This window comes from Trachypithecus francoisi, unplaced genomic scaffold (assembly GCF_009764315.1).
Source record: "Trachypithecus francoisi isolate TF-2019V2 unplaced genomic scaffold, Tfra_2.0 Lachesis_group1, whole genome shotgun sequence".
NCBI lineage: Eukaryota > Metazoa > Chordata > Mammalia > Primates > Cercopithecidae > Trachypithecus > Trachypithecus francoisi.
The window spans coordinates 141,557,990-141,570,878 of NW_022681454.1; the positions used below are offsets into that span (position 1 = coordinate 141,557,990).

The 12,889-nt window shown below is 37.3% G+C and overlaps 1 pseudogene; it reads left to right on the forward strand.

Moving 5' to 3' along the window:
- Nucleotides 1-8,739: 8,739 nt before the first annotated feature.
- On the forward strand, nt 8,740-10,483 carry LOC117084815 (annotated as a pseudogene).
- The last annotated feature ends 2,406 nt before the right edge of the window (nt 10,484-12,889 follow it).

The window sequence follows — 12,889 nt, forward strand, 5'->3', positions numbered from 1 at the left end:
GTGATTGATGCAGAAGACGGTGATTTCTGCATTTCCAACTGAGGTATCCCCGTTCATCTCATTGCAACTGGTTGGACAGTGGGTGCAGCCCATGGAGGGCGAGCTGAAGAAGGGCAGGGCATAGCCTCACCCAGAATGTGCAAGGGGTCAGGGGATTTCCCTTTCCCAGCCAAGGGAAGCCGTCACAGACTGTACCTGGAAAATCAGGACACTCCCACCCAAATACTGCGCTTTTCCAATGGTCTTACCAAATGGTACACCAGGAGATTATATCCCACGCCTGGCTCAGCGGGTCGCATGCCCACGGAGCCTTCGTAACTGCTAATGCAGCAGTCTGAGATCGACCTGCGAGACAGCAGCCTGGCAGAGGGAAGGGCATCCACCATTGCTGAGGTTTAAGTAGGTAAACAAAGCAGCCGGGAAGCTCGAACTGGGCAGAACCCGCTGCATCTCTGCAAGACCTGCTACCTCTGTAAACCCCACCTCTGGGGGCAGGGCATAGCTGAAGAGAAGGCAGCAGAAACTTCTGCAGACTTAAACATCCCTGTCTGACAGCTCTAAAGAGAGCAGTGGTTCTCCCAGCATGGTGTTTGAGCTCTGAGAACGAAAAGACTGCCTCCTCAAGTGGGTCCCTGGCTCCCATGTAACCTAACTGGGATACACCACCCAGTAGGGACTGACTGAGACCTCATACAGGTGGGTACCCCTATGGGACAAAGCTTCCAGGGGAAGGACCAGGCAGCAATATTTGCTGTTCTGCAATATTTGCTGTTCTGCAGCCTCTACCATGATACCCAGGCAAACAGGATCTGGAGTGGACCCCTAGCAAACTCCAAAGGACCCACAGCTAAGGGACCTGGCTCTTAGAAGGAAAACTAACAAACAGAAAGGAATAGCATCAACATCAACAAAAAGGACATCCACACCAAAACACCATCAGTAGGTTACCAACATCAAAGACCAAAGGTAGATAAAACCATAAAGATGGGGAGAAACCAGAGCAGAAAACTGAAAATTCTAGAAACCAGAGTGCCTTTTCTCCTCCAAAGGATCACAGCTCCTTGTCAGCAATGGAACAAAGATGAACAGAGAATGACTTTGACAAGCTGACAGAAGTAGGCTTCAGAAGGTCAGTAATAACAAATTTCTCCAAGCTAAAGAAGGATGTTTGAATCCATCGCAAGGAAGCTAAAAACCTTGAAAAAAGATTAGATGAATGACTAACTAGAATAAACAGCGTAGAGAAGACCTTACATGACCTGTTGGAGCTGAAAACCATGGTACGAGAACTTCATGATGCATGCACAAGCTTCAATAGCTGATTAGACCATGTGGAAAAAAGAGTATCAGTGATTGAAGATCAAATTAATGAAATAAAGCAAGAAAACAAGATTAGAGACAAAAGAGTAAAAAGAAATAAACAAAGCCTCCAAGAAATATGGGACTATGTGAAAAGACGAAATCTATGTTTGATTGGTATACTTGAAAGTGATGAGAAGAATGGAACCAAGTTGGAAAACACTCTTCAGGATATTATCCAGGAGAATTTCCCCAACCTAGCAAGACAGGCCAACATTCAAATCAGGACATACGGAGAACACCACAAAGATACTCCTCAAGAAGAGCAACCCCAAGACACATAACTGTCAGATTCTCCAAGGCTGAAATGAGGAAAAAATGTTAAGGACAGTCAGAGAGAAAGGTTGGGTTACCCACAAAGGGAAGCCCATTAGATTAACAGCAGATCTCTTGGCAGAAACTCTACAGGCCAGAAGAAAGTGAGGGCCAATATTCAACATTCGTAAAGAAAAGAATTTTCAACCCAGAATTTCATATCCAGCCAAACTAAACTTCATAAGTGAAGGAGAAATAAAATCCTTTACAGACAAGCCAATGCTGAGAGATTTTGTCACCACCAGGCCTGTCTTATAAGAGCTCCTGAAGGAAGCACTAAACATAGAAAGGAAAACTGGTACCAGCCACTGCAAAAACATGCCAAATAGTAAAGACCACTGATGCTAGGAAGAAATTCCATCAAAGAACGGGCAAAATAACCACCTAACATCATAATAACAGGACCAAACTCACACATAACAATATTAACCTTAAATGTAAATGGACTGAATGCCCCAATTAAAAGACACAGACTGGCAAATTGGATCAAGAGTCAAGACCCATCAGTGTCTGTATTCAGGAGACCCAGCTCACATGCAGAGACACATATAGGCTCAAAATAAAGGGATGGAGGAAGATCTACCAAGCAAATGGAAAGCAAAAAAAAAAAAAAAAAAAAAAACAGGGGTTGCAATCCTAGTCTCTGATAAAACAGACTTTAACCCAACAAAGATCAAGAGATATAGAGAAGGCTATTATATAATGTGAAAGGGATCAATTCAACAAGAAGAGCTAACTATCCTAAATATATATGCACCCAATACAGGAGCACCCAGATTCATAAAGCAAGTCCTTAGAGACCTACAAAGAGACTTAGACTCCCACACAATAATAATGGGAGACTTTAACACCCCAATGTCAATATTAGACAGATCAATGAGACAGAAGGTTAACAAGCATATCCAGGACTTGAACTCAGCTCTGCATCAAGCTGACCTAATAGATATCTACAGAACTCTCCACCCCAAACCAACAGAATATACATTCTTCTCAGCACCACACACACTTATTCCAAAACTGACTACATAGTTGGAAGTAAAGTACTCCTCAGCAAATGTAAAATAACAGACACCACAACAAACTGTCTCTCAGACCACAGTGCAATCAAGTTAGAACTCAGGATTAAGACACTCACTCAAAACCACACAATCACATGGAAACTGAACAACCTGCTTCTGAATGACTACTGGGTAAATAACGAAATGAAGGTGCAAATAAAGATGTTCATTGAAACCAATGAGAACAAAGACACAATATACCAGAATCTCCGGGACACATTTAAAGCAATGTGTAGAGAGAAATTTAGAGCACTAAATGCCCACAAGAGAAAGCAGGAAAGATCTAAAATGGACATCCTAATATCACAATTAAAAGAACTAGAGAAGCAAGAGCAAACAAATTCAAAATCTAGCAAAAGACAAGAAATAACCAAGATCAGAGCACAACCGAAGGAGATAGAGACCCAAAAAAACCCTTCAAAAAATCAATGAATCCAGGGGCTGGTTTTTTGAAAAGATCACCCAAACTGATAGACCGCTAGCAAGACTAATAAAGAAGAAAAGAGACAAGAATCAAATAGATGCAACAAAAAATGATAAAGGGGATGATATCACCACTGATCCCACAGAAATACAAACTACAAAAAGACAATACTATAAACACCTCTATGCAAATAAACTAGAAAATCTAGAAGAAAGGGATAAATTCCTGGACACATGCATCTTTCCAAGACAAAAGCAGGAAGAAGGTGAATCTCTGAATAGACCAATAACAGGCTCTGAAATTGAGGCAATAATTAATAGCCTACTAACCAAAAAAAGTCCAGGACCAGACAGATTCACAGCTGAATTCTACCAGAGGTACAAAGCGGAGCTGGTAGCATTCCTTCTGAAACTATTCCCATCAATAGAAAAAGAGGGAATCCTCCCTAACTCATTTTATGAGGCCAGCATCATCCTGATACCAAAGCCTGGCAGAGACACAACAAAAAAGAAAACTTTAGACCAATATTCCTGACGAACATCGATGCAAAAATCCTCAATGAAATACTGGCAAACTGAGTCCAGAAGCACATCAAAAAGCTTATCCACCACAATCAAGTCAGCTTCATCCCTGGGAGGCAAGACTGAGTCAACATACACAAATCAATAAACAGAATCTATCTGGTAAACAGAACCAACGACAAAAACCACATGATTATCTCAATAGATGCAGAAAAGGCTGACAAAATTCAACAGCCCTTCATGCTAAAAACTCTCAATAAACTACATATTGATGGAACATATCTCAAAATAATAAGAGCTATTTATGACAAACTGACAGCCAATATCACACTGAATGGGCAAAAACTGGAAACATTCCCTTTGAAAACTGGTACAAGACAGGTTGCCCTCTCTCACCACTCCTATTCAACATATTGTTGAAAGTTCTGGCCAGGGCAATCAGGCAAGAGAAAGAAATAAAGGGTGTTCAATTAGGAAAAGAGGAAGTCCAACTGTCCCTGTTTGCAGATGACATGATTATATATTTAGAAAACCCCATCATCTCAGCCCAAAATCTCCTTAAGCTGATAAGCAACTACAACAAAGCCTCAGGATACAAAATCAATGTGCAAAAATCACAAGCATTCTTATACACCAATAACGGACAGAGAGCCAAATCATGAGTCAATTCCCATTCACAATTTCAACAAAGAGATAAAATACCTAGGAATTGAACTTACAAGGGATGTGAAGGACCTCTTCAATAAGAACTACAAACCAGTGCTCAACCAAATAAGGGGACATAAACAAATGGAAGAACATTCCATGCTCATGGATAGGAAGAACCAATATAATGAAAATGGCCATATGGTCCAAGGTAATTTATAGATTCAATGCCATTCCCATCAAGCTACCAATGACTTTCTTCACAGTATTGGAAAAAACTACTTTAAAGTTCATATGGAACCAAAAAAGAGCCTGAATTACCAAGACAATCCTAAGCAAAAAGAACAAAGCTGGAGGCATCACGCTACCTGAATTCAAACTATACTACAAGGTGACAGTAGCCAAAACAGCATGGTACTGGTACTAAAACAGAGATATAGACCAATAGAACAGAAAAGAGGCCTTGGAAATAACACCACACATCTACAATCATTTGACCTTTGACAAACCTGACAAAAACAAGAAATGGGGAAAGGATTCCCTATTTAATAAATGCTGCTGGGAAAACTGGCTAGCCATATGTAGAAAGCTGAAACTGGATCCCTTCCTTACACCTTATGCAAAAATGAATTCAAAATGGAATAAAGACTTAAATGTTAGACCTAAAACCTAGGTCTAACATTTTATGCAATGTTAGACATAAAATTCCTAGGAGAAAACCTAGGCAACACGTTTCAGGACATAGGCATGGGCAAAGACTTCATGACTAAAACACAAAAAGCAATGGCAACAAAAGCCAAAATTGACAAATGGGATCTAATTAAACTGAGGAGCTTCTGCACAGCAAAAGAAACTACCATCAGAGTGAATAGGCAACCTACAGAATGGGAGAAAATTTTTGCAATCTACTCATCTGACAAAGGGCTAATATCAAGAATCTACAAAGAACTTAAACAAATTTACAAGAAAATAAACAAACAACCCCATCAAAAAGTGGGCAAAGGATATGAACAGACACTTCTCAAAAGAAGACATTAATGCAGCCAACAGACACATGAAAAAATGCTCTTCATCACTGGTCATCAGAGAAATGCAAATCAAAACCACAATGAGATACCATTTCATACCAGTTTGAATGGCGATCATTAAAAAGTCAGGAAACAACATGTGCTGGAGAGGATGTGGAGAAATAGGAACACTTTTACACTGTAGGTGGGAGTGTACACTAGTTCAACCATTTTGGAAGACTGTATGGTGATTCCTCCAGGATCTGGAACCAGAAATACCATTTGACCCAGCCATCCCACTACTGGGTATACACCCAAAGGATTACAAATCATGCTACTGTAAAGACACATGCACACATATGTTTATTCCGGCACTATTCACAATAGCAAAGACTTGGAACCAATCCAAATGTCCATCAATGATAGACTGCAGTAAGAAAATGTGGCACATATACACCATGGAATACAATGCAGCCATAAAAAATGATGAGTTCATGTCCTTTGCAGGGACATGGATGAAGCCGGAAACCATCATTCTGAGCAAACTATCACAAGGACAGAAAACTAAACACCACATGTTCTCACTCATGGGTGGAAATTGAACAATGAGAACACTTGCACAGGGTAGGTAACATCACACATGGGGGCCTGTCATGTGGTGGGGAGCAGGGGGATGGGTACATTTGGAAAAATATCTAATGTAAATGATGACTTAATGGGTGCAGCAAACCAACAAGGCACATGTATACCTATGTAATAAACCTGCACGTTGTGCACATGTACCCTAGAACTTAAAGTAAAATTAAAAAATAAATAACTATAGCTACAATCATTTGTTAAGAGATACAGTTTACAAAAGGATGTAAATTATGACATCAGATACATTAAGTATAAGTGGGGGAAGTAAAAATGTAGAGTTTTTGTAGGCAAAGTTAACCGGTTATCAGCTTAAAATCATCTGTTATAACTATAAGATGTTTCATGCAAGTCCAGCGGTAACTACAAAGCAAAAACCTACAGTAGATACACAAAATATAAAGATGAATATTCAAAACACACCACCATAGAAACTCACCACCATCAAACCATGAAGAAAAACAGCAAGAAAGGAAAAAAATGAACAAAAGATCTATAAAGCAACCAAAAAAAGAGTAACAAAATGGCAGTAGTATATCATTACCTATAAATAATTACTTTAAATGTAAATGGATTATATTCTTCAATCAGAAGCTGTAGAGTGGCTGAATAGATTTTTTAGAGACCAGGGCACAACTACATGCTGCCTACAAGAAACTCACTCCACCTTCATGGACACAAATAGACTGAAAGTGAAGAGATGGAAAAGGATATTCTACTAAATGGAAACCAAAAGAGATCAGGAGTAGCTATACTTAGACAAAATATTATTTAAGTCAAAAACTATAATAAGAGGCAAAGAAGGTTATTATGTAATGATAAAGGGGTCAGTTCATCAAAAGGACATAAGAATTATAATATATACACCCAGTATCAGCACACCTACATATATAAAGCAAATATTAAATGATCTGAGGGGAGAGAGAGACTACAATACAATAATAGTAGGGTACATCAATACTTTACTTTCACTATAGACAGATCATTCAGACAGTAATCAATAAGAAAACTATGGACTTGAACTACACTTTAAACCAAATAAACCTAACAGACATATGTAGAACATTCCATCTGAAAGCAACATAATACACATTCTTCTCACATGCACATAAAACATTCTTCAGGATAATTTGTTAGGTCATAAAACAAATCTTAACAAATGTAATAAGATTCAAATTGTAGGAAGTATCTTTTTTCACCACAATGGTATAAAACTAGAGATCAATAAATAGCATAAACAATCTCAAAAATGTATAAATATGTAGAAATTTAAAAACATGATCATGAATAACCAATAGGTCAAAGGAGAAATTAAAAGGTAAATTTTAAAATATCCTCATACAAACAAAAATAAAAACACAACATCCCAAAACTTCTGGGATGCAGCCAAAACAGTTTAAAAGGTAAGTTTATAGCAAAAAACACCTACATCAAAAAAGAAGAAAGATCTCAAATAAACAACCTCACATTATACATCATGGAACTAGGGAAAAAAACACTAAGTGCAAAGTCAGCAGAAGAAAGGAAATAATAAAAGTCAGAACAGAAATAAATGACATAAAGACTAAAAAAGAATCAATAAAACTACAAAAATTTTTTTTAAAACTTTGTTACACTAAAAGAAAGAAAGAAAGAAAGACTCAAATAAATAAAATCAGAAATGAAAGAGGCAACACTACAACTCATACCACAGAAATACAAAGGATCATAAGAAACTATTATGAATAATTCTGTGTCAACACATTAACTAACCTAGAAGAAATGGATAAATTCCTAGAAATATATAATCTACCAAGACTGAACCATAAAGAAACAGAAGATCTGAATAGACCAATAACAAGTAGAAAGCTTGAATCACTAACAAAAAAGCCCAGAACCAGATAGCCTCATGGCAAATTCTTTCAAACATTTAAAGAAAAACTAATAAAGTTTCTTCTTAAACTCCCTTTAAAACTTGAAAAGGTGGGAACACTTCCAAATACATTTTATGAGACCAGTTTCACCCTGATGCCAAAGCCAGAAAAGGGCATTGCAAGAAAAGAAAATTACAGACCAAATATCCCTGATAAACACAGATGCAAAAATCCTCAAAAGAATACTAGCAAACCAAGTTCAATAGCACATTTAAAAAATAATATTTCACGATCAAGTAGGATTTATCCCCATCCTAACAAGGATGATTGAACATACTCAAGTCAATAAATGTGATACACTGCATTAACAGAATAAAACACAAAAATTATATGATTATCTCAGCACATGCAGAGAAAGCATTTGACAAAAATTCATAATCCTTTTATGTTAAAAACTGTCAGTAAGTTATGTGTAGAAGGAAGGTACCTCAATATAATAAAAGACATATAGGACAAGCCCACAGCTAACATCACCCTCAATGGTGAAAAGCTGAAAGCTTTTCCAGTAAGATCAGAAAAAGACAAAGTTGCCAACTTTCAGCACTTCTATTCAATATTTTATCATTTAAACTGTTTATGAAAGAATGCTATTAATTCAATGTTCAGCAAACTGTAGTAAGTCCTAACCAAGGTGTAAGGCACTATTATAATAAATAAGAATACAGTAATAATAAGAAATACATGCCGCTCCAGCCTTTATAAAACATGTAGTTCAAAGTAGAAGAAAGGACTTTTAATTAGTTATTAGGCAAATAGGACAATGAAACAAAAGACATAGCTCAGAAACAAATATATACTTCCCTCACTGACCGCCGACCACCTGCCTCACCAAACGCACCGCCTTGTTGCCGCCCAGCAGAAATGCTTCGTTTACCTACAGTCTTTCGCCAGATGAGACCAGTGTCCAGGGTACTGGCTCCTCATCTCACTTGGGCTTATGCCAAAGATAATTTTGGTGCAGATGCCTGAGTCTTAATGCTTCAAGGTATAGACCTTTTAGCCAATGCTGTAGCTGTTACAATGGGGCCAAAGGGAAGAACAGTGATTATTGAGCAGAGCTGGGGAAGTCTTAAAGTAACAAAAGATGGTGTGACTGCTGCAAAGCAGTCACAAAAGATAGTGTGCCTTAAAGGATAAATATAAAAATACTGGAGCTAAACTTGTTCAAGATGTTGCCAATAGCACAAATAAAGAAGCTGTGGATGGCACTACCACTGTTACTGCACTGGCACACTCTATTGCCAAGGAAGGCTTAGAGAAGATTAGCAAAGGTGCTAATCCAGTGGAAATCAGGAGAGGTGTGATGTTAGCTGTTGATGCTATAAGAGCTGAACTTAAAAACCAGTCTAAACCTGCACGGATTGCTACAGTTTCTACGAATGGAGACAAAGAAATTGGCAATATCATCTCTGATGCAATGAAAAAGGTTGGAAGAAAGGGTATCATCACAGTAAAGAATGGAAAAACGCTGAATGATGAATTAGAAATTATTGCAGGCATGAAGGTTGATCGAGGATATATTTCTCCATACTTAACTAATACATCAAAAGATCAGAAATGTGAATTCCAGGATGCCTATATTCTGCTGAGTGAAAAGAAAATTTCTAGTGTCCAGTCCATTGTACCTGCTCTTGAAATTGCCAATGCTCACTGTAAGTCTTTGGTCATAATCACTGAAGACGTTAATGGAGAAGCTCTAAGTACACTCGTCTTGAATAGGTTAAAAGTTGGTCTTCAGGTTGTGGTAGTCATGGCTCTAGGGTTTGGTGACAATAGAAACAAGCAGCTTAAAGATACGGCTATTGCTACTGGTGGTGCAGTGTTTGGAGAAGAGGTGTTGACCCTAAATCTTGAAGACGTTCAGCCTCATGAGTTAGGAAAAGTTGGAGAGGTCATTGTGACCAAAGACGATGTCATGCTCTTAAAAGGAAAAGGTGACAAGACTCAAACTCAAAAATGTGTTCAAAAAATCATTGAGCAGTTAGATGTCACAACTAGTGAATATGAAAAAGAAAACCTGAATGAACCGCTGGCAAAACTTTCAGATGGAGTAGCTGTGCTGAAGGTTGGTGAGACAAGTGATGCTGAAGTGAATGAAAAGAAAGATGGAGTTACAGATGCCCTTAATGCTACAAGAGCAGTCGTTGAAGAAGGCATTGTTTTGGGAGGGGGTTGTGCCCTGCTTTGGTGCAATTCAGCCTTGGACTCACTGACTCCAGCTAATGAAGATCAAAATATTGGTATAGAAATTATCAAAAGAACACTGAAAATTCTAGCAATGACCATTGTTAAGAAAGCAGGTGTTGAAGTATCTTTGATAGTTGAGAAAATTATGCAAAGTTCCTCAGAAGTTGGTTATGATGCTATGGTCGGAGATTTTGTGAATATGCTGGAAAAAGGAATTACTGACCCAACAAAGGTTGTGAGAATTGCTTTATTGGATGCTTCTGGTGTCGCCTCTCTGTTAATTACAGCAGAAGTTGTAGTCACAGAAATTCCTAAAGAAGAGAAGGATTCTGGAATGCGTGCAATGGATGGAATGGGAGGTGGTATGGGAGGTAGCATGTCCTAACTCCTAGAGCAGTGCTTTATCTTTATTAATAAACTGTGACAGGAAGCCCAAGGAAGTGTTCCTCACCAATAACTTCAGAGAAGACAGTTGGAGAAAATGAAGAAAAGGCTGGCTGATGTTAAAGAAATCACAAAAACCATCAGCTACGGGTTTCAGTTGACAAAATATATAATGGTTTACTGCTGTCATTGTCCATGCCCACAGATAATTTAGTTTGTATTTTTGAATAAAAAGACATTTATACATTCCTGATACTGGGTAAAAGAGCCATGTACTAATGTACTGCTTTCAACTTAAATCACTGAGGCATTTTTACTACTGTTCTGTTAAAAATGAGGATTTTAGTGCTTGCCACTTCCAGATGAGAAGTTAAGCAGCCATTCTGTGGAGAGTGAGAATAATTGTGTACAAAGTAGAGAAATATCCAATTATGTGACTATCTTTGTGTAACAAAAATTTGTTTAAAGTTAAAAAAAAGAAACAAATATATACCTGATTTATGATAAAATTAACACATGGTAAGGATGGTCTTTTCAATAAACTGGATATTAAAGATACATATCTTGATGTACTCATTTTATAACATACACAAAAATCACTTTTACATGAATAGTATAAAACAGTAAGCTTCTAGGAAAAAAAACAAGAGAATAAAGTCATGATTTGGGGGTAGATAACAATTTCTTAAATAAGACAGAAAATCCACAAAGAAAAATCTTGACAAATTATACCTTATTAAAATTGAGAACTTCTGTTCTTCAGAAGGTTCTGTCAAAGGTAAGCCAAAGACTAGGAGATGGTATTTGCAATGCACACATATTCAACAACAGACAAATATACAAAATATATTACAAAAAGAATATAAAACAAACCTCTAACATATCAATGGAGTGTGGTGGGGGAGGCAGCCCAATAACAAAGTGAGCAAAGACTTGAACAGGAATTTTACAAAAGAAGATATATAAATGGCTGATATATAAATAGCCAATAAAAAGATATTCATCCTCATTAGTCACCATTATGGAGATGCAATTTATAAAAACACAATGAAGATACTACTATACACACATCAGAATGAATAAATAAAATATTGGAAATACCAAATGTTGACAAGAATGCAAAGTCATTAAAATTTTCATACACTCATGGTGGGAGTTTATTTTTTATTTATTTAATTTTTAATTTTTAATTTCTGTAGACACATAGTGGGTATATATATTCATGGTGCTGGTGGGAGTTTAAATTACTAGAACCCATTTAGGAAACTGCCTGACAGTGTCTACTAACACTGAACATATGCCTACCCATGACCCTGCAAATTTACTCCCAGAAATACACCTAATAGAAATACATAAATCTTTCAGAAATAAAAGCAGATACAAGCATAAAAGAATGTTCATTACAGCAGCAGCAGTCATGATAGCCAGAAATTATAAATGACATGAACATTAGAATGGATTAAACACATCGTGGTATACTCATTCAAAGAAACAGGAAAGAAAGACCACTGCCATTCACACCATGAATTTTACAAACATAATATTGAGTCAAAGAAGATCCCAAGAAATACAGACTGTATGGTTTCATTTAAGTGAAGTTCAACAAAATACAAACTAATCTGTGGCGCTAGAAGTCAAGATATTGGTTACCTTGAAGGAGCTTATTACTGGAAGAGGGAACAAAGGGGTTTTTGGAGTGCTGGTAATATTATATTTTTTTATCTGCATAGGTGATAACATGTGTGTGCCCATTTTGTGAAAATTCATCTTTTTATTTATATATATATATATATATATATATATATACACACTCATGATTTGTTCATATTTTTGTGTGATGCTGTACTTCAATTAAAAGTTTATTTAAATGAAAAGAAAATTAGAAGTTTGATGAGAGCTTTGGAAATTAACAGGATGATATGCAAGTATATCACAGAAGACAGATAAAGTCAGAAGAGGCATCCTAAAGAACATACTATTTAAATTGAACTATGGGAATTAGCCAGGAAAAAGTAGGTGTGGTGTCAGCGGCAAGGAACAGGTGGAGTAGAGATGGAGAAGACTCTTTTAGGAAAGAAAGGATTTGAGCAGGAACCTGGACACATGGAAAGGGCATAGCTCATTCAAGATATGGAAGGAAGTCTGATGCAAGCAAAAAGATCTAGGGTAGGAGTGGCAAGAAATGAGGCTGATGACATAGGCAAGGTCTAGGCCAGACAGGGCCTTACATGCCATATCAAGGGTTTCGAATTCTACCTTAAATGCAATGGAAAGTTCTAGATAGACTTTTAGTACAGGCCTGACATGACCTGGTTTTATTGTTAGAAGATGGCTACAGCATGGAGAATTGATTAGAGGGAAGAAAGACTGGAATTGGAGAGACTGTTTAAGAGACTGTTACAGTACCCCAGGTAGGAGATGATGATGGATTCCATTAGCC